At 37.5% G+C, this 13,257-nt stretch overlaps 1 pseudogene; it reads left to right on the forward strand.

Moving 5' to 3' along the window:
* Positions 1-6,547: 6,547 nt before the first annotated feature.
* Positions 6,548-13,257, forward strand: part of LOC102997534 (ras-related protein Rab-28-like) — a 58,660-nt pseudogene continuing 51,950 nt past the window's right edge.

A 13,257-nucleotide genomic window follows, 5' to 3' on the forward strand; every position in this document is an offset into this window, starting at 1 on the left:
ATCAACAGATGAATGGATAAAGAAGATGTGGTGTGTGTGTGTGTGTGTGTGTGTGTGTGTGTTTGCGTGTATACACAAACACGCAGAATGGAATATTACCCAGCCACAAAAAAAGAATGACATATTGCCATTAAAAGCAACATGGATAGACCTAGAGAATATCATACTAAGTGAAGTAAGTCAGACAGAGAAAGACAAATATTATATGATATCACTTACATGTGAATTCTAAAAAATAATACAAATGAATCTATTTACAAGACAGAAACAGACCCACAGACATAGAAAACAAACTTATGGTTACCAAAGGGGTAGGGGAGGAGGGGATGGGGGCAGAGGGAGATAAGTTAGGAGTATGGGATTAACAGATACACACTACTATATATGAAATAGATAAGCAACAAGGATTTACAATATAATGCAAGAAACAATATTCAATACCTTGTAATAACTCATAATGGAAAATAATCTGGAAAAATATATATATATAACTGAATCACTTTGTAGTACATCTGAAACCCAATATTATAAATCAACTATAGCTCATTTAAAAAAAAAAACGGTAAGCTGCTTTACAACCATTTTCTTTCTAGCGTTTTATTAACTGTTAATCCCTTACTAGAAACCACCAGAGGATGAAGGCTGCAGAATATGGGAGAATTTCTTTCTTAATAAATTGTTGTTTACATTTTTTCTAAATAATCTACTCCTGGAAAAAGAAGTTTTTCTAAGCATGATAATGGACTTGTACTGGTTCATCAATACTCCTCCCTCCCCAACCCAACCCCAAGCCCTGCTTGGAATCACTGACTGGGATGTATTATATACTTGTAAATACAATCAAGCTAAATCTGAATTTAATTACAACAGCACCAAGTAGATTCTTAGAAGTTAGAACCAATTCCCTCATATGGGACTGTGAGGTTGCTGTGAGCAGCTAGTAGGATTATGTAGGTCGACATATCTAGCAAAGTATATCCATAACTATATCTCCATTTGGATATTTTGGTTACCACAGAAGTTTGACCAAAAAAAGGAGTGTAAGGGTAGACAATGAAAGAACCTTGATAATTAGAGCAGAAATATAAGGTAGGGACAGAAAAACTGTTATTCTCACTTTCTGTTTTCTGGACACCAAAGAAAAATCACTGCCCATGGTAACCTCTGAGATGGGAATATGAGACATTCCAGGTATAGAAATTCAAAAAGAAAAAGAGGATTACCAGTGACCAGAAGGAAAATGATGAAAGACTGCCTCTGCGCTGCCCGGGGTATGAAGTAGGCTGTCTAATAAGAGCCTTCACAAAGTGTCACTCAGTAGCTTTGTGGGATAAAATTCTCCCCAGGCTCTGGCCCTCAGCCAGGCCCCTTATTTCATCAGAACACCAAGAGCAGATCCGTCTCTCAGGGCCAGATTCTTATCAACACATTTATGAAGAGGATATTCAAAACCAGAATGCCAATATGTTATTATTCTGTGTAATGGGTTTGAACCATGGCAATTTAGCTAAGCTGGAACTACATTTTCCATGATTCTCTTCCCTTGTTGGCCAAAAGAGGCTTTTTGCAGTTTTACAGAGACTGTTTAACCATCTCCCACAATTGCATACAGTACAATCTCTATTAAAAAAAAATTATAGTGGTTCTCTTTCTCTGATACTACCCTGATTTATATTTTTTTTAAAAAAATTAAAATGAGTCCTGCATTCTTCAAGCCTATGTGGCCAGCACATTCCTTCTCTGTAGACAAAAGTAATTGGCAATGAAATAATAACCAGAAGCTTCCTTAGAAAGCCTAGAAACAGAACAGAGAGTTAATTAGATGAATCAAATGTTTAATATAAATTAGATTGGTTTTAATATAGGATCTTCTTGTCTGTAGAGAAAGATTACTAAAAATTCTGTTATCTAAGACTTTCTTCTCTGAACTATGCTAGGATAGGCCTTGCCAAAATGTGTCTCTGTGCATGTTCTTTTCAATACTTCCAAGAGTAACCAATCTCTGAATGAGACCTTTTCCCTTATATGTGTTAATCATTCAATCATAGTTCAATCTTTTTTTTTTTCTGGTCAGCATAAAGCAAGTTTGCAAATCTCTTCTCTGATCTATTATGGTCCAAATACTGAAAAAATTAAAAATCCAAGACTCTTCTCCACAACTGAAATTCTTTACTTCATTTTCTATGTTCTGCAAATTAGGGATAAATTTAGCTTCTCAAGCAACCTCTTTTATGAAGCAAATACCCCTATGGAGGCTAGCAGCCATTCTCATCTTAGCGTGAATTAATTCCATCTGTTTGTTTTCCTCTTGCTGTGGTCAGCTGTGCTGAAAGAACTGGTGTTTTAACGTAGTTAGAAAGGAAGAAAATTATTTTAGAATGCAATGATCTTTGAGGGAAGAGGAATCCACTTGAGTCATCACAAGGGAGCCCAGCAGACACAGGGTATATAATCGTTCAGGGCTTCTGAGGAAAAGAAGAGAAGGAACACTCTCCAGATACTTTTTCTGATTCCAAATTCTGCAGTCATAAGTACTTCAGTAGGCAATTCAAACTCAGCAATAGATTTTTCCCAAATCCCAGACCCTGATTGAGAAAATCAGATGGTGAGTTCTAGTCCAAATGCTAAGTATATGAACAGCACTCTCCCCAGTCAGACACCAATGCCATCTCCATAAATGGTTCTCATTAGGTGTCATTTGAAGGGCTTTGGCACAAATGCGTGGCTGGCTGAAGAGATCTTGAAAATTTCGAAATAATCAAGCTACAAGTGGCAATTATTGACAAGATATAAGAATCACTGCATTTCTGTTGTTTTTGTTACCTTGAATACAACCTCCAAATTACATGCCAAATGGAAAGTTTGTCTCACTGACAGAATTCCAAATATTGAAGTTTATCTGATTCTTAAAAATAGTATTTTCAGCCTTGAAAAGAGCCTGGAATTATTGGAATAAAAATGAAAGAGCAGAGATAACCATATTTTATAAAATTCCACTTTCAAGCAAGCTTTATGAGGCATTTTATTTTGTATAGAAACTTTGAAATAGCCTAAAGACTTTCTTTGACCAGCTGTATATTCTATCTGTTAAATGTCCTCAGCGTGAAAAGATTTCCTCAGCAGAGGCACCTGCAGGATGTGCAACGACTCATTTTTACTCTGAATATCAGTTTTGTGGAAGCATCAGCTCTACTGCCTCATCATTTACATTCACAATGGACATCTGGAGCCAGCAAAAGGAAACATTAGACTTGTTTGTGTTATCAAATTAAAAAGGAAAAAGAGAATGGTTTAAAGTTCTGAGAGTCTCTGTAACATTTAATTATGCTTTCGACTGCAATCCAATCAAAAATATGCTTTTACAGGAAAACTGGCACTAAGAAAAAACACTCTTTGCTTTTCAGATTGTTGCTAGGTCAAGCTCTCAATTCATAAGCTTAGAGACATGCAGCCATGACACGATTATTGGGTCTTCCCTCTGCAGAAGCCAAAGAGCTTCACCACTGTTCCCAACATGACTTAAATTCCTCCACATCCCCAGGAGATGTTATTATCCCTCCTCTCCTGATTGATGAACTAGAAACTGTTCAACCAACTAAGTATAAGAAGTTAACTAGATGTGCAAGGTTGTGCTGTCAATAAGCCTATTATCTCATGGGATAAATCCAAATCCAGTACATATGTCTGGACACATATTGATAATGGAATGTTATACAGCTCAAAGTATAATATTTTGAAACTATTTTCATAGGAAGTTGATTTTATATTAGAAAGTTTTTAGATGAGACTTTTAGTAATTTTCAAAATCACTTCTCTGAAAGAAAAAGGTCTTGCTGTACAAAAAGAGGGAGGGGCAGTAATAACAACTGGCTGCTTCTGAATGACCTTTATACTGACTATTCCTAGTGAAATTGTTTCAGATATTAGGCTGTTTCTATCCTAACCCAAATTAACTCAATCATCTGTCTACTGAGGGACTGACAAAAAGGACTTCAATAGACAGATGATGGTATTGGTGAAAAGTGTTTTTCTAGCTTATCCAGCCATTGCACAAACATTTATTGAGCCTTTACTGTGTTTACTGCACCATACTAAATAACATGAGAAATTCAAAATGGAGCTTACAACCCAGCTGGAAAGAAAGAGCATAATAAAGAGAAATGAGAGAATGATTTTTAAAAAACATATTTCACAGGGAAGTTTTATACAAGGTGAATTTTAATTAATGATATCCCTACCTCAACCCTTTACAGACACACATACGTGCACGCGCACACACACACACACATCATATTTGGATTCAACAGAGCAATACAAAAAATTGTTCCTCTGGACAAAATTCCATTTTAAGACTAAAATAAACCCTTTAAAACTCAGGTTTTTAAAGAAAATTGAAACAATAACCAGGGTGTTATGTTCTCTTATAGTATATCATAGTATAGTAACAACCAGGAGGTTACATAACGTGATTGATACTATACTGTAATCGACTATAAGAAAATATATCACCATCACCATGCAATGTTTGCAGCATTATGGTTGTTTGTCTCATGTTGTTTATATTTAAAGCATTCTTTAAAATACTAGTGCTTCCTATGGTCACCTAATCTATGACAAAGGAGGCAAGAACATACAATGGAGCAAAGACAGCCTCTTCAATAAGTGGTGCTGGGAAACCTGGACAGCTACATGTAAAAGAATGAAATTAGAACACTCCCTAACACCATACACAAAAATAAACTCAAAATGGATTAAAGACCTAAATTTAAGGCCAGACACTATAAAACTCTTAGAGGAAAACACAGGCAGTACACTCTATGACATAAATCACAGCAAGATCCTTTTTGACCCACCTCCTAGAATAATGGAGATTAAAAAAAAAATAAACAAATAGGACCTAATGAAACTTAAAAGGTTTTGCACAGCAAAGGAAACCATAAATAAGATGAAAAGACAACATTCAGAATGGGAGAAAATACTTGCAAATGAAGCAACTGACAAAGGATTAATCTCCAAATTATACAAACAGCTCATGCAGCTCAATACCAAAAAAACAAACAACCCAATCCAAAAATGGGCAGAAGACCTAAATAGACATTTCTCCAAAGAAGACATACAGATGGCTAACAAACACATGAAAAACTGCTCAACATCACTAATTACTAGAGAAATGCAAATCAAAACTACAATGAGGTATCACCTCACACCAGTCAGAATGGCCATCATCACAAAATCTACAAACAATAAATGCTGGAGAGAGTGTGGAGAAAAGGGAACCCTCTTGCACTGTTGGTGGGAATGTAAATTGATACAGCCACTCTGGAGAACAGTATGGAGGTTCCTTAAAAAAATAAAAATAGAACTACCATGTGACCCAGCAATCCCCCTACTGGGCATATACCTAGAGGAAACCACAATTCAAAAAGACACATGCACCCCAATGTTCATTGCAGCACTGTTTACAATAGCCAGGACATGGAAACAAGCTAAATGTCCATCAACAGAGGAATGGATAAAGAAGATGTGGTACATATATGCAATGGAATATTACTCAGCCATGAAAAGAAATGAAATTGGGTCATTTGTAGACATGGATGGACCTAAAGACTGTCATACAGAGTGAAGTAAGTCAGAAAGAGAAAAACAAACATCATATATCAACGCATATATGTGGAATCTGAAAAAACTGGTATAGATGATCTTATTTACAAAGCAGAAATAGAGACACAGACGTAGAGAACAAACATATGGATACCAAGGGGGAAGGGGAGGGGATGAATTGGGAGATTGGGATTGACATATATACACTATTGATTCTATGTATAAAATGGATAACTAATGAGAACCTACTGTATAGCACAGGGAACTCTACTCAGTGCTCTGTAGTGACCTAAATGGGAAGGAAATCCAAAAAAGAGGGGACATATGTATACATATAGCTGATCCAATTTGCTGTACACTAGAAGCTAACACAACATTGTAAAACAACTATATTCCAATAAAAATTTTTTAAAAATACTAGTGCTTTTGAATAAAATTTTCATTGTTCTGAGTGACTGTACCTCCTAATTTACATTTAATTCTAAACTCTTTTAATATTATACTAGACCTCATTTTTAAGGGCTTGGGATTATTTGGTTTTGGTTTTCACATTTCTGCAACCATTATAATTCATGTCACCTGGTAATACCTCTGTGCAGTACCATGTATTTCTATTTAACAAATGACATGGGGCTGGCACAATGTTCAGGCTTGAAAATCTGTTCATTGCTTATTTGTATTTTTTTTTTTGACATACTTACTAACAGCTAGTCCTTCCCTTTTTTAGTCCAGAAAAGTATTTAGAGTCTATTCTTTTTTTTTTTTTTTTTTTTTAGATTCTATTCTTAAATTTGTTTTTTCCTTAAGTTTTGCTCCATGTACAATATGGAGATATTAACATAGTAGAATGTCTTTGACAAACTAGGATATTGCCTGTGGTTATCCTGCTCATGCCTAAACATTACACATCAGTTAAAGGAACCCTCATAGGAAGGGTAGAGCAGATATGGGGAAGCCTCCTCTCGACTCTGTGACCCAGCTTCAGCACAGCTATATAGCCTGCCCAGCTGATGCAGTTATCAAACCACCCCAACATGGATCTTTGCTGCCCGTGAAGTTCAAGCAGACACCCCGGCAAGAAAACAGGTTTGTCAGCCAACACTTATCATGAAAAATCATTATTTCATTTCCTCATATAACCCCCAATGGTTATATCGTGAAGTGTAGACTGCATTTCTCCACCCTTTTTCTATATTTTATTATTAGCAGGATAGAAGAAGGCCCTGTAAAGCCAGAGCTGCCTCCCTCCTCTAGCTCAGTGGTTCTCAAACTTTAGTGCACATCAGAGTCACCGGGAGGACTGCCTCGGCCCTACTCCTACCTGATATGGGAGGTCTGGGGTGGAGCCTGAGTATTTGCAATCCTCATGTGTTTTCAGGTGATGCTGCTGCTGCTGCTGCCGGAAATCAGGCTTTAGACGTTCACTGCAGGTCCTATGACTTTTCTGCTTTTGCTAAGATCACACACAATACTATAGTCAGCTTAAGTAAAAAACGCTGTCTCAGTACAGACATTAAAAGTATCCAAGCCAATAAAGCCTAAAATATAAGACATGACACCATAAAACTCCTAGAAGAGAACACAGGCAAAACAGTCTCTGACATAAATCGGACCAATGTTTTCGTAGGTCATCTCCCAAGGCAATAGAAATAAAAGCAAAAATAAACAAATGGAACCTAATCAAACTTATAAGCTTTTGTATAGCAAAGGAAACCATACACAAAATGAAAAGACAATCTACGAACTGGGAGAAAAAATTTGCAAACAATGTGACTGACAAGGGGTTAATTTCCAAAATATACAAACAGCTCATACAACTCAACAACAAAAAAACAAACAACCCAATCAAAAAAAGGGTAGAAGACCTAAGTAAACATTTCTCCAAAGAAGACATACAGATGGCTAACAGGCACACGAAAAGATGCTCAACATTGCTAAGTATTAGAGAAATGTAAATGAAAACTACAATGAGGTATCACCCCACACTGATCAGAATGGCCATCATTAAAAGATCTACAAAAACAAATTCTGGAGAGGGTGTGGAGAAAAGGGGACCCTCCTGCATTGTTGGTGGGAATATAAATTGGTGAAGCCACTATGGAAAACAGTATGGAGGTTCCCCAGAAAACTAAAAATAGAATTACCATATGATCCAGCAATCCCACTCTTGGGCATATATCCAGACAAAACTATAATTCAAAAAGATACATGCACCCCTATGTTCACAGCAGCACTATTTACAACAGCCAAGATCAAGGAAGCAACCTAAATGTCCATCGACAGAGGAATGGATAAAGGAGATGTGATACATATATACAATGGAATACTACTTAGCCATAAAAAAGAATGAAATAATGCTATTTGCAGCAACATGGATGGACCTAGAGATTACTATACTTAGTGAAGTAAGTCAGAAAGAGAAAGACAAGTACGAATATAATATTAGTTCCATGCGGATTCTAAAATGTGACACAAATGAACTTATCTATGAAACAGAAACAGACTCACAGACATAGAAAACAGACGTGTGGTTGCCAAGGAGGAGGGGGGTTGGGGGAGGGATGGATTGGGAGTTTGGGATTAGCAGATGCAAACTATTGTAGGTAGAATGGATAAACAACCAGGTCCTCCTGTATAGCACAGGGAACTATATTTAATATCCTGTGATAAACCACAATGGAAAAGAGTATGAAAAAGAATGTATATAAATATGTATAACTGAATCACTCTGCTGTACAGCAGAAATTAAGACAATATCGTCATCAACTATACTTCAATAAAACAAATTTTTTAAAAAAATTATCCAAGCCAAGATATTAATTCCAATTCAGGATCAGAGCTCTCCAGTGTTCCTTATTCAAGTCTGGTACACCAGTGGGCCGTCTACCTTTGGCAAAGGGAATATTGTCAGCCTCTGCTTTCTCTCTCCGCTCATCTCCTCACCACTTGCAAACTGTTGGCATACACCCTACTAGCTGGGGGAGGGATATGAGGAGGAAACAAATTACGGGAAATAAGACTGGAAAGTTCTTAACTGGCTGCTGTTGCTATGACAAGCTGGCTCATGCACCCTAGGTCTGGCAGGTGTGGAAAGCTAACTCTGTTTCTGGGGCACGTTTTAGGGTCCTTTGGGGCCCCCCACCCTGAACCTGTCGTGCCAAAGCTCCTATGAGCAGAGGGACACCTGTTCATTGACTGGTGGCTGTTCTCTGAGCTCCGCTTCTCTGGCAGTTCAGTCCACCCAACTCATAGATTCTCACATGAAAACTGCTCCCTGGGGGTTCCCTTGAGGAGCTGTTAAAGGTCCTTAACCAGCTGTTAACTGGTTCCAGGCCAACAGTGTCTCTCCAGATGTAAGCCATGGAAAACACTCACACATTCCTTGCCCCAGTGCCAGCCAGCGAGGGGTGTTACAACTTCCCGAATGCAGCTCTCTGTGAGCACACACTCTCTACTCTGCTACAGGCCACAGTGGCTTTCTCAGCTACCCATGCAAGCTGTACCCTAAGCATAGAGAACACATCAGGCTCTCTGACTGGCTCCACTGAGATTCCTCCTCACCAGGCCTTGAAGTAAAGTGACAGCCACCATCCCCCTCCCCCCTTAGGAGTGATGGGACAGAGCAGGGCTCAAAGGACAACTTTCTCCTAAAAGATCCTCTTCACAAAAAGAACCTCTTCAACGTCCTTGTCCTCTTTCTTCACTCCACTTTGTCCTTTCACTTCCTTCTTACAAGTTGAAAGCATTCCTACCTGTTATCATTTTCTTTGAATTTCTGCATTTTGGTCTGGCATCTCACTAAGGATTTCCTATCTCTTGTCTCTGTGGGTGCCTCAGCTGAAATGTTCAACTTTAACATCCTGTAACCATGAGAATCTCGCACCCTCTTAAGTTCATCTGGTTGCCACACCCAGCACCAAGACCTGTGTTCTCCAGACAATCCAGTTATGCAAATACCTTAGTGAACAGTACAGATTTTGTTGAAGATGTCACAGGGACAGATGACAGGCATATATCAGATATACCCGTGTATCATATGCTAACCTTTTTTAGCCATTTCCCTTCCCATAGTCTCTGTCAAGTGCAGGCCTCATCTTTTATCATTCCTCCATAGCACTGGATTCAACTTTCCTTTCCCCTCCCTCAACCCTCCAGATTCCCCCATAGGAATGTCAAATCCCTCTCTCCTTTGTTTTATAGATTTATTTTCTTCTTCTTCCTCAGACAAGCTGGATCTAGCAGACATCAGGGTTCTGGAGGTTCAGCTTCTTCCTAGCAGTCATCTCTCAGTAACACCGAGTAGGAGCCTCTACAAGCACCTTATTTTTTACCCCTTATTGCTATAACTACATTATCTCATTTAGCCTTCAGGAAAAACACTGTGAGTGAAATAAGAGTTAATATTAAAGATGATATAATTGGGATGCAGAGAATCTTAAGCTACTCACCCATCCTCACAAAGTAGAGAAATGGCTAAATTTACTTTTCATGTCTCAGAGGCACATTCTGCTATAAAATAGTGAACCCCATGCTAGTATGCCTTACCCACAGGCTTCCTTCCTAGTTTACCCAGGTACATCCTGACAGGCTGGTGTCAGAAGAAGAAACAGGTTCAAAGCAGATAACCTGGCTCAGGAACAGTAAAGGCTTAGTATCAACCTACCAGAGTCAGCACTCCAAGGAGAAATGTCATTTCTTTTTAGCCAGTGGCTGCTATCATCAACAAACGTATTAGCCACTATTTTAAAAGATTAATTTCAAATTGCTTGTATTCCGCATCCTCACCAATTAGTTTCTACTGACACAGGTTTGTAGCATTTTGAAATAAGAGAGGGTAGCTGTCTTCTCTTATGGAGGAACAAGGGATTTCCTTCTGAAGTTGCTATTAGCATTAATGGGAGTTGTGAATTTACCTTGTCTCATTTCAGGGGGAGGGGAGAGCTAGCTCGATGATGAACGTAGACAAGATTATTCTATTCAAAGCACTGCTCAAAATTTCTATTAGTAGCCATGGTTTATCTCTTTGTATGTCTTCATGAACCAAATTTTGCTCCAAAGTCATAATGCTTTAGATTATCAACCATATCAGGTAATGATGCCAATAAGTGCCTGCTGTTTAAACAAATGCTATGTTCTGTTTTGCATCTCAACTTGCTTTTAATGCAGACTCCTAGGGGCTTGTGCAACAGTGGGGATCCATTTATCAGCACAAAAAAGCCTCTTGTTCACACATGATCACTTGGTAATCATGCAGCCTCTGTACAAGAAGTCAAGGAAAATAATAAGTGTGGCTCAATCTGCAAGGCTGGAACAAGGGGGTTGTCTTTTGAAAATCAAGCACTATTTATGAGGATTAATGTGGCTTTTGATAAACTGCCAAATAACTACAGGGGCCAGATTTAGAACAAGGCCCACTGAAGACCTTTTGGGCTCTTCATTTTCATGAAGACTCTTCACAAGTCATGCTGAGAAATTGCTTAATAATTGGAAATCAAATGTATTAAAAGAAAGCATAGCTAAGTGTTCTTCTAAAAAACCCAAATAATCTCATTTATCCTCTTTTTTACACCAAAGAAATCACATTCTGCAATCATAAGAGGTAAAAATATTGTCTCCATTTTATAGTAAACCCCAATGTCTGCAAAGCATATGCACACTTTTCCTGTATTTGAATTTATGCTCCTGGTGTGAGCATAGCTCCACAGAGGAGGCAACTGTCTATGTGACATGACTTCTGAAATATTACAAAGCCCTGCCAACTCCAAAATTTTCTGTTCACCTTCTCAACTGGTTGAAATGCAATTAAAGTAATATTTTCAAGCTAGGTGTTGGGAGACAGTCCTTCATGTATTTCTCTTGCTTCTATGCATCTCCCCAGGTATGACAGAAATGAAGGCCATGACTACCCTTCACACAGTGCCTTTTATCAGGGGTGTGTTTGCACTGAGCTATCTTGAGAGATGAGGTAACATTTCTCCCCAGACAAAGAAAAGGTTTACTTACTGCTTGCTGTACAAATAGTCAATTCCCCCAAGTTATTGTGGGGAAACAAACTGCACGTGAGGCATTCATCTGCCCCATATCACATGGGACTTGGGGCAAGGGAAATTGATGCAAACATACTGATGCATACCTGAAACCAATCTACCCCTGAATATTTCATAAGCAGATTAATTCTATTTTTAAGTCAGGCCAATTTGAGTTGTGTTTCTGTCACTTAAAAACCAAGAACTCTAATAATACTTAATAATAATTAAGTTTGGGTAATAGTACATACTATACTGGAGCGTTCTAGTATAGATTAGCATATTAAAGTCATAAGAAGTCCTGCTGTAAAAAAAAAAAAATTGTTTAATTTTGTTTAACTTGGGATTTCTCTATTTTCCATGAACAATTCCACCTTTTTTTTTAGTAACATTTATCAATTTCTTTTAAGACTGATGTTCCATGAACCTCACTTGGAGAATATTGGAATATTCTTTTCCCTGCAAATTTGTTATAAGATCATAAATCAAAAAATCAAACAGCATAAACAGAAAATGTGTGTACACATAAAAGCTTTTATTGATACAATCTTGTACTTATTCCACCAGCATTTAAGGAAAACCCACTATGTGTCAGACACAGTGGAAGGCACTGAATATATAAACTCAGGGGGAAAATTAGAGCAGAGTATTACACAAAAATCAATGTCTTTCTATTGACCATAGAAACATTATAAAGGTATAAAATTATTGGAGTGTTTCATTTCCATAAGGAAGTTTGATATCAAACTATCACACTAAGACCATATTAAAATGCTGAAAAGTCAATCTATTTTCTTGATTTTTGTTGGGAATTACTAAGCAAATTTCTCAGATTATATACAGTCACGATCTTTCAGAAGACAACTAGAGATAGTGGAAATATCTAACCTATTTAGAACATGAAGATAATGTAATTTTGTAATAGAAAACCTAATAACATCAGATTTACAACCCAATTTATAGTCCAAAGGGTTCCAATTTGGTCAGGAAATAAAACCAAAGTCAATAAACTCTTGTGTTAAATACTCTAGATAATGAATGCAAACTGCTTTGCAATGTTATAAGATGGAAAAACACATAAAAGAAAATATCTGTGGAGCACAGTGTAATCTTGAAACCAGACTCACCAGGAAATGAGTTATGTGAATCAATTCAACTCATATTTTTTTTCAGTTCCTACCATTTGCCTCATCTTGTGCTAGGCACTTGGGGGATGTTTTAAAACACAACAAATAATACAGCATTCTACAGTCATCTTATTTGGTCTGAGTAATCAGCATGGAAGGCATATATCATTTCTAACTTGCCCTCTAAGTGCTCACGAAAAATCAGAAAACAGAAATACATCTATACAGATGCAAGCTCTAAACACAACAGGTTGAGGAAGGGAGAGATGAATTAGGTCAGAATAGCTTGGGAAAACTTCAAAGAGAATCTCAAGGGAAAAAAATTAATATAAGCAAAGCCATGGGAAGTTTAGTTTAGTTTTGTTTTTAGTTTGTTTATTTGCCTGTTTTTAAACTAAAAAATGTGCATAGTATCACAGCTTTGACTGGGGAAGAGGAAAACACTGATAAGTAGCTGGAGTTAAGTTTGGGCAGAAAGGAGAGGATCAATCTTAGACAATAGG

The sequence above is a fragment of the Balaenoptera acutorostrata genome, chromosome 4 (assembly GCF_949987535.1).
Source record: "Balaenoptera acutorostrata chromosome 4, mBalAcu1.1, whole genome shotgun sequence".
Taxonomy (NCBI): domain Eukaryota; kingdom Metazoa; phylum Chordata; class Mammalia; order Artiodactyla; family Balaenopteridae; genus Balaenoptera; species Balaenoptera acutorostrata.